We start from the raw sequence: 22327 nt of genomic DNA on the forward strand, positions 1-22327 counted from the left end.
GAATGTTTGAGTTTGACTGAAGTTCAATGGAAGAGTTTGACTGCGTATGTAAATAAGTTGGAGAAAGATAGAATTAGGAAAGCTGCTAAAAGTTCAAGTAGGTCCTGCTCTTTGGATCAGGACAATCTTTCTATTTCTAATGTAATTCTTCCTTCTGCTAACGCAAGTTCAGCTCCTTCCCCCCGCAGCGAACGTAGATTCGTCTCGATCGGAGAAAGCTGCAATGGAAGCGTCGATCGTAAATTGCAAAGGCAATTACGAGAAATGGAAGGTAAGAGTGAAGTGTGCAGTGAAGTGTACAGTGTCCCCAGTGTAGTGGAGGGGGCGTCTGACCGACTCCGCATTGCTCCTAGGCCTAGACCTCTTTCAGACTCCCATGACCAAGGGAGGAGAATGTCGAAAGCCGCAAGGGGGATGTATGTATTCCCAACGGTCAGGCGTCCCTTCGGCAGGCCCTGTAGGCTCGTCCCAGGCTGCCTTGGCAGCTATAGACAAAGCGTCCTTAGGAAGTGTTTGTCCGACTCTGATTCTACTTCTCCAAGACGCGGATGGAGCTCCGCGTCTAAGTCGCGCCCTCTGAGAGAGCCTAGAAGGCGCCTGCAGGAGACGCATTAGACTCCAGTCCAGAGCCTTTTCCGGAGTATTCTCCCGCTCAGAAGAAGAGAGCGATGAAGTCTCCTGTTTCTTCTCCGGAAGGAATCGTACTTCTACAAAAGAAGTTCTTGGTAGGACTGCAGGAGCAGCTATCCTCGTTAGTAGGCTCGCTGTCTAAGGAGCCTTCTCGCAGGAAGGACGTCTCTCTTCCAGTAAAGAGCTCTCTTAAGAGACGGTCGTCAAGTCGGCGTTCGGACTCTGGTAGGCGCCTCTCTCCTGGAAGGCGCTACTCCCCAACAAGGCCGTTACGATACGCCTCTCCCTTTCAGGAACGATCTACTACTCGACCAGAAGAGCTTCGTCTAGTAGGATCCCACATTCGTCTAGACGCCCCGAAGGGCGCAAGCCCCTCTCCTGACAAGGATAGTCGATCCTTTCTTAGGAGTAAAGAATGTTCTTCTCCTTATAGGCGTTGTCTGAGAGATACAAGCGCCTCTCCTTGCTATCTTAAGGAACAAGATAATCTCCGTTATTCACGGGGACGCAGAGAGAGAGAAGAAGAAGTCTTGCCCCCCAGACGTTCTCGGAGAGATTTTAGCGCCTCTCCTAGCAGGCGCCATCGTGATGTTAGAAGGTATTCTTCAAACAGGCGTTTTACTCCTTCCAGACGCCCAGAACGGGACGCTAGCGCCTCTCCTCGCAGACTCCAGGAGCCTGAAAAGAGGCAGGATGGGTTCTCTACGCTCTACTCCTGTTAGGCTTTCCTTAGGAGTTACGAGTTTGCCTTCTTACGAGAACATTCGGAGGAAGTAAACCCCCTCTCCTGGCAGGAGCCAGGATGAGAGCAGACTCGTTTTTCTACCCCAAGGCGTGTAGCGCCTGATAGACGCTACCGATGGAACGCTAGCACCTACTCCTCACAGGCGCCAAGAGCCTGAAAAGAGCCTGTTACGGGATTCTCGCCCTACTCCTTATAGAGTTACCTGTAAAGATGCGAGCTCTTCCCCTCTCAAGCAGCAAGAACCTCCTGCCTCTACCAAACTTCCTTCAAAGGAAACGAGCGCTTCTCCTTCTAGGACTCCTTCTCCGAAGAGGCATTCTTCTCCTAATGCTACCTTTGAAGAGGTATCTGAGGAGGAACTTCCTGTAGATGCGGTCGTCTCCGATTACAAGAGACTGGCAGCCCTGCTTCTTCAAGAGTTCGGTGACTCTCTTCGTCCTGCAGATCCTCCTTCGCCGGGATCACTGCTTTCAAGCACTAGCTTTCCAAGTCCTCTTCGTTCGTGAAAATGAATCCGACCCTTTCGATGAAGAAAGCCATCAAGAGCTTGGAGAACTGGCTCCTCTCTAAAAAAGAAGCGGGCAAGACGGTTTTTTTCCTGCCTCCTTCGAAGTTGGCAGGTAAGCCAGGTGTCTGGTATCCACGGAAAGAGCCAATGGGATTGGGCCTCCCTTCTTCAGCTGATGCTGATTTTTCAGCGTTAGTGTAATGCGTCTAGAAGACGCGCTCTTCATTCGGCAAAGGCCTCATGGGGAATGTGCGAAATGGACCATTTACTTAAGGGTCTATTTCGCACACTTGAGGTCTTTAATTTTATGGATTGGGCCTTGGGAGCTCTTGCTAAGAGAGCACAGGATCCAGACTTTGTTTCGATGGAAGCTTTAACAAGTGTACTTTCTTGCCTGGATAAGGCCTTGAGGGAGGACTCTACGGAGGTGGCTTCTCTCTTTGGATCGGCAGTCCCTAAAAAGAGATCTGTCTTCAGTTCTTTTTTTGACGAAATCGGTGTCTCCTCTACAGAGATCCTCTCTGCTTTATTCGCCTGTCTAGTCACCTGTTTCCACAAGAGACAGTGAGAGATATATCTAAGTCGTTATCCGGAAAGGCTACTCAGGACCTGCTTGCGCAGTCGGCGAAAAGACTAAAACCAGCCAGTACCTTTGGCTAAAAGAGAAGAAGCCTGCTTTTTCAGCAACCTTTCGAGGAAGAACGACGGCTAGACCCTCTCTTAGGAGTAGGAGACCGGTTAAGAGAGGAAGATCAGCACGTAAGCCCTTCCCTAAAACCACAATGAAAAAGTAGTCCTCCGACTACAGTAGGAGCCAGACTGCTGAAGTTTGCGAAAGTCTGGGCTCAGAGTAGGGGCGGACAACTGGTCCCTCTCTATCCTCAGAGAGGATACCTTATCCCCTTCATGGAGAAGCCTCCCTTAACAACAACTCCAAGGGAGTTAACAGCAAGATACCGAGATTCTTTAAAGAACCAGGCCCTGCTTTCAACTAGTAGAAGAAATGATGGACAAAGAGGCGATAGAAAGGGTGCAAGACCTTCAATCTCCAGGGGTTCTACAACCGTATTTTTCTTGTACAAAAGCATCAGGACAGTGGAGACCAGTCCTGGACGTAAGTGCCCTGAATTGCTTCGTTGTAAAAACGAAGTTCACGATGGAGACGACTTCCTCCGTTCTTGCAGCGCTTCGTCCAGGGGATTGGATGGTGTCCCTGGACCTTCAGGATGCCTATTTTCATGTACCTATCCATCCCTCGTCCAGGAGGTACCTAAGATTCATGGTACAGGGCAAAGTTTTTCAATTTCGAGCCCTATGCTTCGGTCTTGCCACGGTCCCCTCAGGTGTTCACGGGTCTTATGAGGAATGTCGCTCATTGGCTTCATATCGAAGGAGTAAGAATCTCGTTGTATCTCGACGATTGGCTGATCAGGGCCCATCAAAAGATCGTTGTCTGGAGGACTTGAAATTAACACTGGATCTAGTTCAGTCCTTGGGACTGTTACTAAACCTCGGGAAGTCCCAGATGAATCCCCAGCAAAGCATTGTCTATCTGGGGATTCTGATGGATTCTCGGGGTTTTCGTGTGTATCCATCAAAGGAACGACAGGAGAGATGTTTTACAGAAAGTGACGACCTTCCTAGAGAAGGAACAATGTTCCGCGAGGGAATGGATGAGTCTTCTGGGACCCTTTCCTCGTTGGAACAGTTCGTTTCTCTAGGGAGGCTACACTTAAGACCCCTACAATTCTTCCTCAGAGAGAAATGGGATCAGAAGCACCAAGAGCTTTCGGACTCCTTTCAGCTCTCGAAGAGCATAAAAAAGGACCTCAGTTTGGTGGTTAGAGCCAAACAGATTGAATCAAGGGCTCTCCTTCAGTTGTCGAGCCCTCGACTAGTGTTATTCACAGACGCCTCGGAAAAAGGATGGGGAGCGACTCTAGGCTCGAGAGAAGTGTCAGACACCTGGAATGGGGAACAGGTGTCCTGGCATATCAACAAGAAGGAACTGGCAGCAGTCCATCTAGCTCTCGTTCACTTCGAACCTCAAGTATTGGGTTCCGTGTTGCAAGTGAATTCGGACAACACGACAGCTCTAGCCTATCTAAGGAAACAGGGAGGGACTCGCTCCTTCTCCCTGTTCGAGAAAGAAACAAAGGAGCTTCTTCTTTGGACGAGGAAAACGGCGAATAACTCTTCTAACCAGGTTCATCAGGGGGAGAAGAACGTGAGAGCAGATCTTCTGAGCAGAAGAGATCAGGTCCTTTCTACGGAATGGACTCTGCATCAGAAGTGTGCGACGAGATTTGGGACCTCTGGGGGAGACCAATATCGATCTGTTCGCAACGAATGGAATTCGAGTGTTGGAGAACTACTGCTCTCCGATTTCAGATCCAAAGGCAGTTGCAGTGGACGGTCTCCTTCTGGATTGGAAGGGGATCGACGGGTACGCTTTTGCCTCCTTTCAAGATAATAGGAGAGGTGGTCAAGGAAGTTCGTTTCGACGGAGGGAACCAAACTGACCCTCATCGCCCCATTCTGGCCAGCCCAAGAATGGTACACAGAGGTACTGGAATGGATGATAGATTTCCCGAGGGCCCTTCACTGCGGAAGGATCTTCTCAGACAGCCCACTTCGACAGATACCACAAAAACCTCCCTGCTCTCAGTCTGATGCCTTCAGACTGTCGAAGGACTCGTCAGAGCGAGGGGGTTTTCACGCAAGGCTGCAAAGGCAATTGCTAGAGCCAGAAGACCTTCAACTCTTCGCGTGTACCAGTCGAAGTGGGAGGTGTTCCGAAGATGGGCCAAGTCCCAGAAAGTATCCTCTTCCAGTACCTCTGTAAATGAAATAGCGGATTTCTCCTTTTATTTGAGGGAGAAATGCAATCTGGCCGTTACCACAATAAGGGGATATAAAAGCATGCTCTCATCTGTTTTTAGACATAGAGGCCTTAATATCTCGGAAGACAAGGATCTGCATGACTTGTTAAGGTCCTTTGAAACCTCGAAGGCCAGACTATAAGACCACCTAGTTGGAACCTGGATGTGGTCCTTAGATATGTAATGTCGAGAAATTCGAACCTCCTCAAAATTCCTCATTCAGAGACTTGACTAGAAAGTCTCTCTTTCTCTTTGCACTAGCCTCTGCTAAGAGAGTTAGTGAACTTCAGGCTTTAGAAGGAACTGTGGGCTTTAAGGAAGATTCTGCAGTATGCTCCTTTAATCCCCTGTTTTTAGCAAAGAACGAAAATCCTTCTAAACCATGGCCAAGGACTTTTGAGATTAAGGGACTGTCCTCTTTGGTAGGGAGAGACTTAGAGAGGACATTGTGCCCAGTCAGGATCCTCAAGTTCTACCTAGAGAGGAAGAAGCTACTTGGTGGAAATGTAGATAGCCTTTGGTGTTCCGTAAGAAATCCTAAGAGGATGATTTCTAAGAATGCTCAAGCGTATTTTATTAAGGCGTTATCAAAGAAGCGCATGCTTCCTGTGAAGAGGAACATTTAAGGCTTCTAAGAGTCAAAGCACATGAGGTTCAGAGCTGTAGCTACCTCTTTAGCGTATCATAGGAATATGTCGATACAGACTCTTGTCGAATCCAACCTATTGGAGGTGCAATTCGGTGTTTGCATCAAATTACTTAAGAGACGTGCGAGTCACTTATGACAAGTGCTTCTCTCTCGGACCGTTCGTGTCTGCGGATTCGTTTGCTGGGGCAAGGAGCTGAAACCTAATCCTTTATAGTTAGTTAAGTTAGTATTTTTAAACGTTGTTTTGGTGTGTGTTTTTATGGTCGATTGGAAGGAGTCTTGGGAATGCTCCTTTCAAATCGTAGTGTTAACAAATGTAGTGTGGTCAGGTGGTCGGGATTGGTTTTTCGTGCTCCTTGTTAGTGATTTGGACCTAGGCTCTGTCATGTAAGAGGGTTAGTCCCCGTTGATACGACAAAGGTGAAGGCTCTACCATGTAAGTGGGCCAGCCCCCATTGGTATGATCCAAGACAAGGCTCTGTCAAGTAAGCGGGCTCGCCCCCATTGACACGATCCAGAAGAGCTATCAGTGTCAGGTCTCATCCTCACTGAAACTCTTCAGGCAAGCAGACTCATAGACAGTAATCATGAAGTCTTCTGCCCAATAAGGTAGGAACCAATGGTTTAATAAGTTTATATTTATGACCTACAACAGATGTTGTTTCCCTGTTTTTTATTGTTATTTATATTGAGTAACTATCTCTTACCCGCCACCAAGGGTGTCAATCAGCTAAGTATATATCTGCCGGGGAAGTTGCATGTACAAAAATGATATTGTTAGTATACAATAAAGTTTTGTACATACTACCCTGGCAGATATACGATGAATGGCCCCCCAACCCATCCTCCCCTCAGGAGATAGGCGTAAGAGAAAAATCTGGTCTGAAAACGGAATTGGTTCCTATTCCCGCCACCCAGCGGCGGGAGAGGGTGATCACCTGACCTACCTGTAGCGTGTGCCGCGAGTTTTGAATTCTGTCGGGACGTCAGAGACATAAGCTAAGTATATATCTGCCAGGGTAAGTATGTTACAAAACTTTATTGTATACTAACAATATCATTTTTCTACAAAAATAGTTCATCTTATTGGTAAATGGTATAGAGACTAGAAAAGTAGGAAATTAAATTCTACACAAGGTTGTTTCCATAAGGTTTTGCTCTGAAATCCCAAAAATCGAATACATATTTTAATTATATATGGAACTTAAACCCAGTAATTATATAGCTAAGAGTTTCACTTGCCCGGCAGTTAAATTCTGAAATTCACGGGTCGTGCTAATTTTTGTTTATTTTGTTTTGACTAGGTAATAATTCCCCACCCACTCTTGGAGAAAGAGAGGAACCACTTGGCAAAGTGCTCAGTTTGTTTCTGAAATTCTAGACTTTTCCTTTTGTTTACATGGTAATTGGTGAAGTATTTTTCATTGTGTTGGCAGAATTGGCTATATTTAGTTAGTGTTAGGTTTTTGTTTTTAACTTGAGAACTTGAGTTATTGAATTTGTTTACCCAACTGGACTCTTGTTTGCGACAAGTTGGACTCTAGTGTTTCTAACATAGATATTTTGTGAAAGTATGTAATACTAGGTTGACCAAAGAGTCTTGTGATGTGTAACCTTCGTGTTCGGCTTGTGGCAGACAAGTATGTTCTTTGGAGTCTACTTGAGACTCAGGGGTCTGGAAAAACTAACCCCTATTAATAATTATAATAATCTTTGGAATTAAGATGTACAGTGTTCCCCCCGTATTCGCGGGGGATATGTACTAGATACCCCTGTGAATAGTTAAAACCACCACTAAAAATGCTTATAACTGCCTATCTTGAAAGTTCAGATACCAAATGTATACCTTAAATAAACATCCTACGTTCAAATATACCTAAAATTACTACCTATTACTATTATTAATCTTAGAAATTATATGTTAGTATAATTTCCAAAGTCATGAGTTTGTTCATACAGAAAGTTTATTAGGGGCCAAGATATGACATTGTACAGTTTAAAACAGGCTCCCCAACTTTTTACCAACTGTAGTTTAGGGATGGCACTTTCAGCTCATGCAGATTCATGACAAAAGTCTCCTGTAGACTATATCAACAATGTTTTTATATAACTTGTACTAACTCTACTTTACATTTAGTGTCTCCATAATTTAGGTCAATTGTTTCTTGTAATCTTAAACCAACGCACACAAGGTATGCAAAGCCCACAACCCCAAATGTTCCTCCTGAGTCCACAGACTAGAGTACAACCTTCAGCAAGCAAACTTTGGAAGAGGGATTGGTTGGTTGGACTGACCTACCACTGATTCACCCCAGAAAAGACAAGACAGAAAAAAAACTTGCTGCGCAAAACTCACAACAGTTATCACGAAAACAAAGTCATCTAAACAAATAAAAGAAAGAACTAAGCATGAAAAAAATACATACCACAGGCAGTCTCCAGCTTATGAAGGGGGTTCTGTTGTTGAGACAAGTCGTAAGCCAGAAAATCATCAAAAATCCTAAGAAAACCTTACATCTAATGCTTTTGAGGGTATTAAAAACTAAAACTGCATTTCTATTGTATTTTAAAAAAAAAAAAAAAAAAAATAACTTCCAATATTGATTATTTGCAATTTTGGAGTTACATTTCTTCGGCAGATCAGCGTTGTAAGCGCCGTAACCCTGGAACATGTGCCGTAAGCCTGAAAATAATTTATGATGAATGAAAAGCGTGTAACCTTGAAATGTCGTAAGGCGGGGACTGCCTGTATTTCTAAAACACAAACTGCTGTCTTATTGGAAACTTACCATACCTCTATCTGGTATAGAATGTGTGGAGTTTATAGGTCCTTGTCCTTATCACAAAGCCTCAGTGTAATATGCACTTATAGTGGGTAGTATACCAAATGATCTCAAAAAATCCCAACAAAAGGTCTAATGGCAGTTTGCAGTTCTATTAGATGTATTTGACATGAGAAAAAAAGTCTACCAATATGAGACCCTCAGAAGTGCATTAAAACTAGGTCACCTTCAAAATGGCTAACTACCTATTATTAAATAAATGGAAACCACTTTAATTAGATTAATTTCTTTGTAGTCTAATTGGGAACATGTCTGTATTCCAAAGTAGTAACTGTCCACTCGGACAATACAACGGCTCTCTCTAATAGCAAGAAACGGAGGAATGCTCCCTTTTTTCTTTTTCTTTTTTCTCCCTCGGCAAAGCGGCAAGAGCACTTCTGTTAGATCAGAACCACACCAGAATCCTAACAAGGTTCATACAGGCGAAATTCAACGTCCTAGTGGACGAATTAAGCCACAAAAAGCAAGTTCTTCCCACAGATTGGATGTTGAACCCATTGGTGTGCCTTGATTTGTGGAATCTATGGGTCAAGACTGATTCTAGACCTATTTGCAACGTCAAAAAACCACTGTCTCATGCTTTACTGCTCTCCAGCCCAGACCCCATGTGTGGGTGACAGATGCAAAGCTCACTGATTGGTCAGACAAAGACCTGTATGCCTTTCCACCATTCAAGATTGTGAGAGAGGTCATAACATGTTCAGGTCTCACCGGAACATTTCATGAACCTCATTGCCCCATTCTGGCCAGAGCAGGATTGGTTTCCGGATCTACTAGAGCTCCTGGTACTTTCTGAGAATGTAACCACAGAAGACTGCCGCCTTAGTGGCATGATCGGTATGGTCTTGGCCTGCCACTTCGGTGGCCACGAGTTTGATTCTTGGGCATTCCACAGAGGGTTTAGAGATGTATATTTCTGGTGATAGAAGTTCACTCTCGATGTGGTTCAGAAGTATTGTAAAACCATTGGTCCCGTGAGCAGAGAAAGAGTGAGGCGTTCTCGTTCCCCTGCTGACTATCTTGGATCGAGCCAACAGCGGCCAGCAAAGATCAAGAGACCGCGGCCGTGGAATTCCGGGCCGTCTGTCAGAATAGGGGCGAGAGAACAACATCCCTTGTGACGGAGAATGGTACATTAGAGCTGGAGGAAAGGAGAAAACCAAGAGTTTCTGGCCTCGTATGCAGGGTGATTGATTTGATTCGTCAATTCAAAATAACCTTTCGGAGAAGACAGAAACACCGGCCAGTATGCTTCCGCCTGGAATTGACATGGCATTTGGATTAAAAAGGGATACCAAGGTGTCGTATGAATTGCCTTGTTCGAGTCATGCGGAGTCGGTCTTGCAACACGTAAACGCAAAGATTGCAGGAAGGGATAATTCCTTAAGATCTAATAGATCATTTAAATTTATTCCCCCTCCAATGATAAAGCAAAGGAAATATTATACGACACCGAAGGTCCCTTTGCTGTCTAGACAAGTGAACCCTAATGTTGAAAGATTAAGGTCTGGATTAACCTTGGATCAGGTTAAAATGGAGTGCCCTTCGATGACGTACCAAGAGGCTGCTACGTTAGAAGCAACAGCTTCTTCTGTCTTTCAGGCTGCTTCTTGGTTAGACCTTTGGTCAACAGCAGTGGCAAAGATTGCATCCTCGGAAGTAACAAGAAAAGTAGTGGATGAATCATTTTTCATTAGATTACTACAGTCAGGTTCCAAGGCGATTGCGTACCTGACAAACGTAAGTGCCAATGTCTGGGCAAATGTCCTGCTAATGAGGAGAGATGCAGCGTTGGCTAGACTAAGCCGCAATGTGGATTTGGATTCCCTGTTAGCAATGAGGAATGGGGATATCTTGGAGTCGCAACTGCTGTTGCCAGAGGTCATACTGGAAGAGGCGATAGATAGAAGAAGGATGGACACTAACGATAGGTGGTGCAACAGGCAGTTAGGAAAACGTCTAACAGGAGGGAAGACAGCAGCAGATGTCTCGAAAGAAGACAGTGAGACATAACATCCCTAATAGAGCCACAAGACCCTCTTCCCCAAAGAGGCTAACTCATCGGCCCTTTCACATAGAAAAACAACAGAGGGGCAGTAGGGGAAGAAGGAGAGGCTCAAGAAGATAGGATGGGCGCCTCTCATCACTCGGCCACACCAGTGGGGGGTTGCCTGGCAAATCACTTGGAAGGTGTGGCAGGAACTAGGGGCAGAGCAGTGGGTGGTGGATGTTCTCAGGATCGGGTATTTGATCCGTTCGAGGTACCCCGCCCCTGACAGATATGCCATTACACCACGTCGCTTATGCTACAAATCTCAGAAGGCCATTATTCTTCAGGACGAAGTGAAGAAGATGATGGAAAAAGGAGCTGTGCAACAAGTATGCAGTCCGTCAAAAGGCTTCTACAGCAGGATTTTCCTGGTACCCAAAGCCAACGGGGAGTGGAGGACAGTAATAGACCTGTCAACGCTGAATCTGTTTATAAGGAAAACCAGTTTCAAGATGGAAACTCCAAAAACGGTTTTACAAGCAGTCAGGATCGGAGACTTTATGCTGACAGTCGATCTAAAGGACGCATACTTTCAGATACCAGTCCATCAGTCTTCAAGGAAATTTCTCCGCTTCAGTCTTGCAGGGAAAGCTTTCGAATTCAAGGTCCTGTGCTTTGGATTGCAACGTCTCCTCAAGTTTTTAACAAGAGTGTTCACTCTTCGTGTCGATGTGGTGCATGCTCGGGGAGGGGTCAGGCTAAATAAGATATCTGGAACGATTGGCTGGTGGTAGCAAAGTCCAGGGAGAAAAATTACTCGAGGACAGGGCGACCCTCCTGCAGCTTTGTCACAGCCTAGGTATTGTGGTAAATCAGGAGAAGTCGCAGTTGGATCCAAGTCAACGTTTGGAGTATCTGGGAATGGTTATAGACACAACAGAAGCCAAAGTATTCCAACAGACCAAAGAATAGAGAAATACAAACAAGTGGTGAATGCCTTTCTGGGAAAACAGGCACAGCCAGCAAGACAGTGGCAGGTGGTGCTGGAAATCCTAACCTCCCTGGAGAAGCTAGTACCACAAGGAAGGCTACACCTTCGGTCCCTACAATGGAGGATGAAGGAGTTTTGGTCACCAGTAGTAGGTCACCCGTACGAGCAATCTCCCTTGTCGGCAGAAGTGAGGAAAGACTTGCTGTGGTGGGTGAACGACGACAATCTGACAGTGGGTGTCCCCCTTCAACAATCCTCTCCAGACCTCTTGCTGTTCTCGGATGCGTCACTAGAAGGGCTGGGGAGCCCATATGGAGGAGTTGATGGTGTCAGCAAAATGGAGTTGCAAGGACAGAGAACTCATATAAACGTGCTGGAGTTAAAAGCAGCGTTTCTAGCTCTTCAGGAATTCAGGGAAAGAGTAAAGGGACACTCAGTGGTATTGATGTCAGACAACACCACAGTAGTAGCTTATATAAACAAGCAAGGAGGCCTAGTTTCTCGGCAGTTACATTGTGATGGCAGTTCAACTTCATCAGTGGGCGTAGAGAACCTGGTAGACATCAGGGCCAGGTATATTCCGGGAAAAAGAAACATAGTGGCCGACAAGTTGAGCCGCAGGGATCAGATTCTGGGAACGGAGTGGTCCCTGCGCCAACAGGTAGTGGACAGGATGCTCATGTTGTGGGAAGGACCGATCATAGACCTATTCGCAACCAGGTACAACAAAAAGTTGGAAGTGTATTCTTCAGTAGTCCCAGACGCAGAGGCAGTAGCAGAAGATGCGCTACAACACCCCTGGGACAATCTGGACGTGTACGCATTTCCTCCATTTTGTCTAATCGTCAGGTTCTGAACAGGGTAATGCGGTCTCAGAACCTCAAGATGACCCTGGTAGCCCCGTTATGGCCGAAAGCAGAGTGGTTTCCAGACCTACTGGAACTCCTAGTAGATGTGCCGAGAGAGTTACCCCTATGGAGCAACCTACTGTGTCAGCCAGCACATGGAGAGGTACCACCAGTCGGTGAAGTCCCTATCGCTTCACGGGTGGAGACTGTCAAGTATCTCCTCCGAGCGAGAGGGTTTTCGCAGAAAGCAGCAACTCAGATGGCAGGAAATATCAGAAAAATCATCTGCGACAGTATACGAAGGAAAGTGGTCAGCGTACTGTGATTGGTGTCGTAGAGGGAACTTGTCTCCACTCGGTACCACTATCAGCAGTTAGCAGACTTTCTGAGATATCTCAGAACAGAAAAGCATATGTCTGTATCTGCAGTGAAGGGGTACAGGGCGGCTCTAGCCTCAGTCTTACGAATGAAAGGAGTGGACATTTCGTCTTCATGGGAGTTGGCCATGCTGATGAGGAGCTTTGAACAGTCATGCCCACCAAAGGAGCTAAAAGCCCCAGATTGGGATCTGACCAGGGTACTGAGTAGTCTGACAAAACCCCCCTACGAACCACTAAGGCAGTCCACGGATAGGAGCCTGACCTGAAGACAGTCGAGAGGTTGGAGGTCAATGGTATTTGAGTTTGTCCAGAATTCGTGGCCAAGACCCAAAACCTAACAATAGTAGACGGCAGATTCGACTCCTTTACCATACCTTCCTTTTGGCAGACTTTGTAGACAATGACAAAGATGAGATGCTCCTGTGCCCCATCAGGGCACTAAGGGAGTACTTAAGGAGAACAAGGCACCTCAGGCCGAGGTGCCGAAGGTTGTTCGTAAGTACAGGACGGAACAAGAAGGAAGTGTCCAGGAATACAATATCGTTTTGCTAAGGGAGACAATCAGAGATGCTTATATGGCAGAAGACAGAGGGTCAGATAGCCAGGTGGGAGCTCAGGGGCTCGAGTGCTTCTCTGGCATTTAAGAAGAACATGTCTGTGGATAGAATTCTGAAAGCTGGTGTGTGGAAAGGCCAAACAACTTTCACCTCATTTTATTTGAAAGACGTTGCCCATAGATCCTTGGACACTTTTTCCTTGGGTCCAGTGCTGGCGCAACAAGTGATATAGCTCATCCAGTGCCCCTGGCGGGTCAGTTTGCTTCTAGTCTAAGATGAAGGTATGAAAGTAGAATGAATGGGATGACTGGTCTTTTTCTTTACTATTTTCTTCCTACTCCTTTAACTACGGGCAATATGAAGGAGAGTACCGTCATGTGCTGGAACGGACTAGATGCAGGTGAGGTGGTCAGCCATACTGTGAAGCTATCTTAGGTTATGATATACTTTTCAGTAGCAACACACCCCTCTAGATAATAGGGAAAAGAGGGGTGAAGGCGGATCCAGTTGCAAGGGACAAGAGTAAACAATAGAATGGTATCTGCACCCAGTGGGGAAAACCAATAGATCGCTTATATCTTTATTGTTCTAGGTTCATTGTCCATTCTCTTAGAATTTCCCTATATATTCGGAAATGGATAAGGTGGCAAACTCCCAGTCAGTTGTAGAGACTTACCTCCCTCCAATAAGTAAGTCTATCCTAATGTTAAGACCGAAGGTTTGTTCCGTATATGAACAAATACCAAATTTGTAACTAATTTGTATTTTTCATAACTAACAAACCTGAGGTCTTAACAGGTAAAGGCCCACCTCGAACCACCCCTCTAGCAGTCTAAACTGGGTTAGAAATATAACTGGTGGGTCACAGGTAGCCGTGGGCATTCTGGGTATACATGCCCCGTGACCTGGTATAGATGCCAATAGTCCCTGGATCTCACAAGTGTAATTTTAATTCTACCGGTTTCCAGCTTGGCGCTAGTAAATCCTAATGTTAAGACCTCAGGTTTGTTAGTTATGAAAAATACAAATTAGTTACAAATTTGGTATTTTTCCATGTTCGTTCTTGTAAGCCGCCGTCTGCCGCTCTTCCGAAAGTATAGTTAAAAAGAGTGCAAATTTAGCGATCGGTGTGTAAATTTTTTAAATGTTTATGCTTTTACGTTTAAAATGTGTATGAAAATATATTACGTATAGGGTATTTTTATTTTTGTTCATAAATATGATACAAATTAAGACAGCCTTTGTAACTACGCTCCACGTTGTCAGGGTATGATACAAATTAAGGCAGGGGATGTTTTTTCATGTTCGTTTTTGTCCGCCACTGTTCCGAAAAATGTATGGTGTTATTTTATTATTTATGCATCTTTTCTTCCATAAATCCTTTAAAAAGTTGTATATTACTTCACTGTATCCAATAAAGGGAGGGTTTTGACGTAAGGAAAAATCTATTTTCTGGGCGATTGGCTCGTGTCGCCAGCGAAATATCCTCCTTTAATCTATTATTTCTAGGGTAAATGTACTAACACATACCAGAGAATAAATAAAATAAAGAAAAAGGTCAGTATAACTGACTCGCTCACCCTCCAGGAGGGTGTCGGTATGAACACTAGGCGAGTGAGACCACTACCACGAGCCAAATGCCAATAGAAATCTCCCACTACAAAAACCCTCCAAGAGGGGAGCCGACCCACAGAGTGAGCAGCTCGTACTACTACTACTCCATCCCATGCTGCCGACTGCTGCGCCTCTGGTGGCCATCCTGAAGTTAGCAGACAATCTTGGGCGAAGGGATGGGTAGGGTGGGATTTCGCTGGCGACACGAGCCAATCGCCCAGAAATAGATTTTTCCTTACGTCAAAATCCCTTTTCTGGGCTCAGCTCGTGTCGCTGCGCGAAATCGTACCAGAGAAATAGCACAAGATTGTAAACAAAAGTAATAAAATAAAATAAATCAGAATAGGTCTCAAATAAAAGATAAAATAAATATAAAGGGAATATAATTGCTAAAAAGATACATATACACAGTGATATAAAATTAGAAATATGCTTAAATTACCCACCCTTAAATCTAATCATGTTTGTTAACATAAGGTAATTTACATATATACAGGTAAAATGACTTACATGTATCAAATGATATCTGTGTAACAGCATGTATCAAAAGTATAATAGCAATTAATATAAACAGATAAACAAAACAATCAACAATAATAATATATAAAGGAATGTATATGACTTAATATACAAAACCCGTAACCATTATAATACGATGTATCCCCTAGCATAAAAATAAGGGGGTAACATCCATGAGATCAATGTTTATAATCATCTGTGAGTGTCCCTAGCCAAACAATAAGGGGCACCCACTACACCATCATAAAAGCAGCTAAGACACAAGGTGAATGCAAATGAACAAGGCAGGAATAGACGAACTGTTGGGTGAGGCAGGTAGAAAGGGGAGGACTGAATCTATACTACAAATTTAGCTAGAGTCAGGGGAAACTAGTTTACCCGCGCTACTGCTGGGAATTTCAGAGCTCCAAGGTGGACTTAAGTAGTGACGTTGAACACTGTCGGCGATTTCCATCCGGTATACTTTTTTCAACTCATCGAAGTTCATATGTTGGAAATAATTAATTGAGGTGGCTACTGCCCTGACATCATGTGCTTTCGGGAAGAGTCAGGATTGGCTTGCTTAATAAAGTACAGGATTTGCTGCCTGATGCCTTTAATGGATAAAAGTTCCACCTTTTCAAATCTTAAAGAGGCTTTGACCCGATGAGGATGAGGAGGTCCTGGACAGAAAGGCTCGTAAGGTTGAAACTGGGCAAAGGGATACATCTTGTGGAAGGGGTAGTACCTTCCAAGGTTCCCACCTCATCAAAGGATCTTCATTCTTTGCTAAAAAGCTACGTTCCGGAGAAAGTAGGACTTCCCTGTGGGAAGGAATTGAATATGATCCGGATCCTGGATAAAGCCGACAGTTCTGAAATTCTTGCTCCTGAAGCTAAGCTTAATAAAAATAGGGTTTTTCTTAAGAGCATTATAAACGAGCATGTGTCATTATCGGTTTCGGAGCCAGTTTTAGAACATCGTTTTAAGAACCATGAACTGACGTAGGCCATTACAGAAGGCCTAAGTCTAGCACATGCCTTAGGAATAGACGAGAAGTAGGAATCCGTCAAGTCTATGTTGAATCCAAATTGAAATATCTTTTTCAAAGCTGACTTGTTTGTCGTAATCGTGCTAGCTGCTAAAACCTTTTTCAAATAAGGATCTGAAAAAGGATATAGCTGAATTAACTGTCATGATTCTAATATCTGATTCTCTCAGGAAGATTGCTAACTTTTTGACAGCAGCATCATACTGTCTCAAAGTTGAATCCCTTTTATCGGATTCCAAGAAGAGAATATTCTGAGGATCAATATTCGCATCTCTTTTTGCCGCAAACTTCATGAAATCCATAAAGTTAGGGTTTTGAGAATCCCTGAGGAAGCGAACACAGTCTTCGTTTGTACTGACTGGGAGACTTGGGACTGGGGATCCGAAGAGGACGAAGGCCCCAGCTCCAAAATTAGAGGATACCAGTTGCTCTTCGGCCAGTCTGGGGCTACTAGAGCCACTTGACCCTTGAATGTCCTGAGTTTGTTCAATACTTTCATGAGAAGATTCACTGGATGGGAAGACATAAATCTTCTCCCAATTGTTCCAGTCTAGAGCCAGGGCGTCCGTGGCATAGGCCAGAGGGTCCAGGTTGGGGGCTACATAACACGGTAGTTTGTGGGCTTGGGATGCGAAGAGATCCACCTGTAGCCCTGGGACTCTTTGAAGGATCCATTGGAACGAACTGTTGTCCAGTGACCATTCCGACTCTAGGGGCACTGATCGGGATAGGGCGTCTGCTATGACGTTTCTCACTCCAGCTATGTGAGTGGAGGAAAGATGCCAACTGAACTTGTCTGCCAGGGAGAAGATGGCTATCATGACGTGATTTAGATGACGTGACTTGGAGCCTCCTCTGTTTATACAATGTACTACCACTGCGCTGTCCAGGACTAGCTTTATGTGGGAGTACTTTGGTGGGCGCAACCTTTTTAGAGTCAAGAACACTGCCATTGCCTCCAGTACGTTTATATGGAACTGACGGAACTGAGGTGACCAAGTCCCTTGAACCTTTTTGACCTGGGAATACCCTCCCCAGCCGCTTAAGGACGGCGTCTGTGGATGTGATCCCTGGTGGAGGGAACTGAAGGGGTACTGACATTGACAAATTCTTGACTCTCGCCACGGCCGAAGTCGATTCTTTTAGAATCAGAGGCACTGAGGATAGTTTGTCCCTGGACCTGACATTTGCTCGCGAGCGCCAGATTCTGGTTAGGTCTTTCAGTTTGGCTTTCATTAAGACGTTCGTCACTGATGCAAACTGGGAGAGAACCCAGGATCCTTTCCTGAGCTCTCCTTGACGCTAGTTTGTGACTTAGAAATTGCTTGACTGACTTCGCTATTTCTTTCCTTTTGGTTGATGGAATCGACAGAGTGTGGGAGGATAGATTCCATTGAATGCCCAGCCACTGAAAGTTTGACTCTGGAGTGAGTCTTGATTTGGTCCTGTTTATCTTGAAGCCTAGATATTCCAGGAACTGAATCACTTTCAGTGTAGCTCTGTTGCATTCCTCGACTGTTGGGGCCCAGATCAACCAATCGTCGAGATACGCTACTACCATAATCCCTTTGTGATCTGAGTTGTTGCACTACCACTTCCGCTAGCTTCGTGAACACTCTGGGTGCCACGTTGAGTCCGAATGGAACTACCTTGAAGGAGAATGTCTGGTCTCCTATCTTGAAACCCAGATACGGACGGATGTGTCTTGCAATAGGGATATGATAGTAGGCGTCTGTAGATCGATAGAGGTGGTGACGGCCCCACGGGGAAGTAAGGTCCGCACCTGTGAGATCGTGAGCATCTTGAACTTGTCCGCCAGCGGATGGCTAAGTTAAGCGGGACAAGTCTAAGATTACCCTTCTTTTTGTGAGCCTTTCTTTGGCACGCTGAACAAGCGACCTTGAAATTTTAAATCTCTTGACTCTCGCTATAGCTCCTTTCTGAAGGAGGTCCTCCGCGACTCTGTCAATTCTTTGGAAGGAAGTTGACGGAAAGGTCTGGCTGGAGGTGGGTTCGTCAACCAGCTCCAACCCAGACCTTTTGACACTATGCTCTGAGCCCATTGGCTGAAGTTCCACCGGTGGCGAAAGTGAAACAGCCTCCCTCCTACCTGAAGTTCTTCATTGTTCTGGTAACCGCCTCGGCCTCCTCTGAAGTGCTTTATTCCCCTATTAAAGGGGCCTCCCGATCCTCTCCCACGAAAGGACCGCTTACCTCTGCCTCCCTTACCCGAGCGGTCATACTTCTGTGAGCTTGACTCTCGAAGGCTTGATTGTAAGCTGGAGAGATGGCGTAAGAGGTGGAGGGCTGAGGCTGAGGGGATATCACATAAATTGGCTGTCATTGACCTTTAGAAGTGGAAGGTGGGCTGTCTGCACTAACGGCACCGCTGGAACTTGTTGAGGAAAGCGTGGTTGCTTTTTCTGGTAAGGTTGGAAACGCCTGGGTTTCCTCTGTCCCTTACCTTTAGCTGTCAGGTCTTGCCTCCTCTTAGCCGTAAGGCCCCAACGGTCCTTAAGGCTCTGGTTCACCTCGTAGCCTCTGACTGGACTTCCTTACCATAGCTTCTGGGAAGAGATCTGCTCCCCAGATGTTAGACGAGAGTAACCACCTATCGGTTCATGCCGAATGGTTGCCTCTTGTAGGACATGCTTCCTACAATTCGTCCTAGCAGTGGCAAACTCAAACATATCTGACTGTACCGTTTGAGTCAGGGATTTGGTCATGAGCTTAAAAATCGGTTCTGATCCATAAGCCATGGTTGCTACCTCAGTCATAGCCATAGAGTTGATTGACTGGACTAGTCGCGATTTTGCGTCAAATTCAGCCTGAATAAGGCTATCTGGGAGCCTGGGTAGCTTTTCACCAAACTGCCTCCATAGCACAGTCCGGTTTGAGTTTGCCAGCTGAGAATGTGTTCGGCAAGTCTTCCCACAATTCTCCAATGAGGGGAGTAACGGAGATGTGGGATCTGCTTCCTTCAACTGAGGTATAGGTTCCCCCTTCTGGGCCGCTGGGATGGTCGACCTCGCGATCTTGGTTAGGAACGGGAGCGGGGTACTCTCATCCATTGTGAAAATGGTAAAGGGACTCTTAAACGGTTGTATCTTGGTATTAGAACAATCCATGTCCTCTAAACACCTGAGCCATTCTCTCTGAGCCTGGTCTCGTGAATAGAGGACTGTCTCCTTTGGTACCCTATCGTCCCGAACCATAGCCGAAGGCACGTGAGCCTTGATAGCCTATGAACGGAGGCTGGAGGTCTTCCGGGTAGAACTCAAGTCCTCTATTCTTCGAGTCCCAAATTCCGGTATAGAGATGAGACCGTCCTGGAAGGGGGCGTATGACGCTACTCTCCATGGGTTGTTCATAGAGAACGGAGGTAGTGAGTCATACGGAGGAAAGCTGAGTTACACTTGTGTTGGGAAAGTGGAGGAGAGGCTAGAGGAGCTTCTCTCAGCCCGGCTATAATGGAGTCTTGGGAAGTAATCCTATCCGACAGACGAGAGATCATTTGTTCCATGCTACTCTTTAGGGACCCAACCAGGTCGCCCACCTGTTGCAACAGGCCAGCATTGGAGTCCAAAGCCGGAGCTGCTGCGGAGGTGGAGGGGAGGCTTCTGAATCGGAACCAATGGTAGCGGAACTGGTGACTCTGCCGGAGTGCGAGATCTCTCTCTGGAGGATTTACTCCTCGAGGACTTAGAGCCGGAGCTAGAAGCTTTAGACCTGTCTGCTCCGGGATTCCCAGCCGGAGACTTACGGGAGGGCTGTCCCTTGGCGGCGTTCTTCCCAAAACCGCCGACCCAGGCCCGCAGGGTAGCCAGTGCGGTATCCCTTACTGCCGGCGCCTGGAAGAGAGGGCGTAGTTTAGATTTAAGAATCACTTAAAACTAAAACTTAAAGTATAACTTAAACTAGATGCCTTAAGTTAAAGTAAATGATGAAAACTTAAGCACTAAAATAGAAGCGGAGCAGCTACTGGAGATGGAATACTTACCCCTTCCAAAAGCTGGCTCACCAGATCGTAACATATGGTACACGTCTCATGGTACCAGACCTGGATGTCCCCGTGCGGAGTCGCGCATGGAGCATGGGACCGGCAAACTTCGTGTCCACATGGGTCCTGAAGTGTGGAAAGGAACATCCCGGATGCTCACAGTTGGTGGCCTGTAAGTGGGAAGACACATGAGTATCTTAAAAAGCATCACTTACAGACTAAAGGACAGAAGAACTCCGTTGCATGCCGGAGCTCGGAAAAAAATTGGGCATAACCCCTCCCTGCATCGCCTGAATAGGCTATAATCCCGGAGAGATCCGGTTAAGACAGGGGGGATGGGTTTAAGGTACTTAAGATAAACTTATAGATAACTTAAACCTAAAACACAAACGAACCGGACTAAGTCCGTGCGTAGCGGAGTGTAGTAACTCAGCAATACGGTAAGGTTAGCAGTGACCCACTGTAGTTCCGGTCCACTCTGCTGTGGACTAACATCTTTCCGCTGGATACCAGGTCTCCGATCAGGAAGGAGGCCCTAGTAAGGTGGGAAAAGGGAAATGAAGGGCGAGAAGACATACAGGCTCGAGTCTAGCCCGGAGCGACAAGGTAGCAACAGGAGGGGGGGAAAGGCCAGTACCCCCCACTACGTACACCCGGCCGGGACCGAGAAGCCGGAGAGGTCGAGACCAGTCTGGGTCTGTCCCGACTCCCTAGCCCCTCCGCCTGAGGGGAGAGAGGGAGGCAGGCTCGGGTATGCGGAGCGAGCATGGGCAGACCGACCCACCCCCGCCCGACTCTATGGAAGAGCGGGAGGGGGGGGAAGGGTGACTGGGCAGGCGTCTGGCTGTCCCGTGATCACGTAGTGACCACGAGGCGGTAAGACCAAAATACGACAACTAAGCCTAGGACAACCAACTGATCAGAGAGATGCTATCGGGAAGCAAAAAACTGAACTGAAAAGCGGTAGCATATAGGCCCACTGGGCCAAACCAACTGATCAGAGAGATGCTATAGGGAAGCAACCGAACTGATGAGCGGTAGTATAGGCTCAATGAGCCAGGGACCTAGGCTAAGGCCAGACGCCTAACTAAAACCTAACTATAACAAAATACATAGTATAAATAAATAAAAATGAAAGAAAGAAAGCAATATAGCAGGAGAAAAAATCCAGGAGTGTACGACTAACCCGAAGGCAAGTCTACCACTCAAAGCTAGTCAGAGGCCGATACTAAGAACCTGGACTAGGGTCTGGATAGAAGAAGCCTACATAAGGTAAAATACATGCATGCATGACAAACCTGAGTAGACCGTACCCTAAGTAAAGCGGATAATAATATAGAGCGTACATAAATAAGGGGATGTTCTAGGTATGGGAGACCAAGAACGAGCCCACCACGAGGCAGAACCATGCTGCCATGCTTCCGACCCCGAGATCGTATTTATACCTAAAAAACGGCAAATACTGTCTCAGGGCCGGAAAAAACCAACTAACCGTAAATACTGAGTACTTAACTTAGCTGCTGCGATAGCTGCACGCTCCATTATAGATAAATCCAATGAAAGGGCACAAAAAACACAGAGATAGAAAAATAACACGTGTGACTCGTGTGCGCTAACTGAAAAGGATGGCCACCAGAGGGCAGCAGTCGGCAGCATGGGATGGAGTAGTAGTAGTACGAGCTGCTCAACATCTGTGGGTCGGCTCCCCTCTTGGAGGGTTTTTTGTAGTGGGAGATTTCTATTGGCATTTGGCTCGTGTAGTGGTCTCACTCGCCTAGTGTTCATACCGACACCCTCCTGGAGGGTGAGACAGAGTCAGTTATACTGACCTTTTCTTTATTTTTATTTATTCTCTGGTATGTGTTAGTACATTTACCCTAGAAATAATAGATTAAAGGATATTTCGCGCAGCGACACGAGCTGAGCCCAGAAATATTGTATGTATTCTCATATTATTGTATTATAAATACTACGGCAAATCTAAGCCAGTATTCCGCAGAGCGGCCAATGTTGTGGTTTTTGAAATAAGCTGATGGCAAATACGGGTTTGTTTCGCCATATTATGCAATTTCTGACGAATTCTCTTGCTTTTAGTTAGCTAAACAGATATCTAGATACTTGCCTTATATGAGACAAGGTTA

At 45.9% G+C, this 22327-nt stretch overlaps 2 protein-coding genes across 2 annotated transcripts in view; both read right to left on the bottom strand.

Moving 5' to 3' along the window:
• The window catches only part of LOC135221998 (inactive selenide, water dikinase-like protein), a 104390-nt gene that overhangs the window by 34798 nt on the left and 47265 nt on the right, over positions 1–22327 (bottom strand). The window lies entirely within an intron of this gene.
• LOC135221997 (serine/arginine repetitive matrix protein 1-like) overlaps positions 1–22327 on the bottom strand; it is a 57084-nt gene that overhangs the window by 33763 nt on the left and 994 nt on the right. The gene's annotated exons all lie outside the window — the stretch shown is intronic.

Source organism: Macrobrachium nipponense, chromosome 3 (assembly GCF_015104395.2).
Source record: "Macrobrachium nipponense isolate FS-2020 chromosome 3, ASM1510439v2, whole genome shotgun sequence".
Classification (NCBI taxonomy): Eukaryota; Metazoa; Arthropoda; class Malacostraca; order Decapoda; family Palaemonidae; genus Macrobrachium; species Macrobrachium nipponense.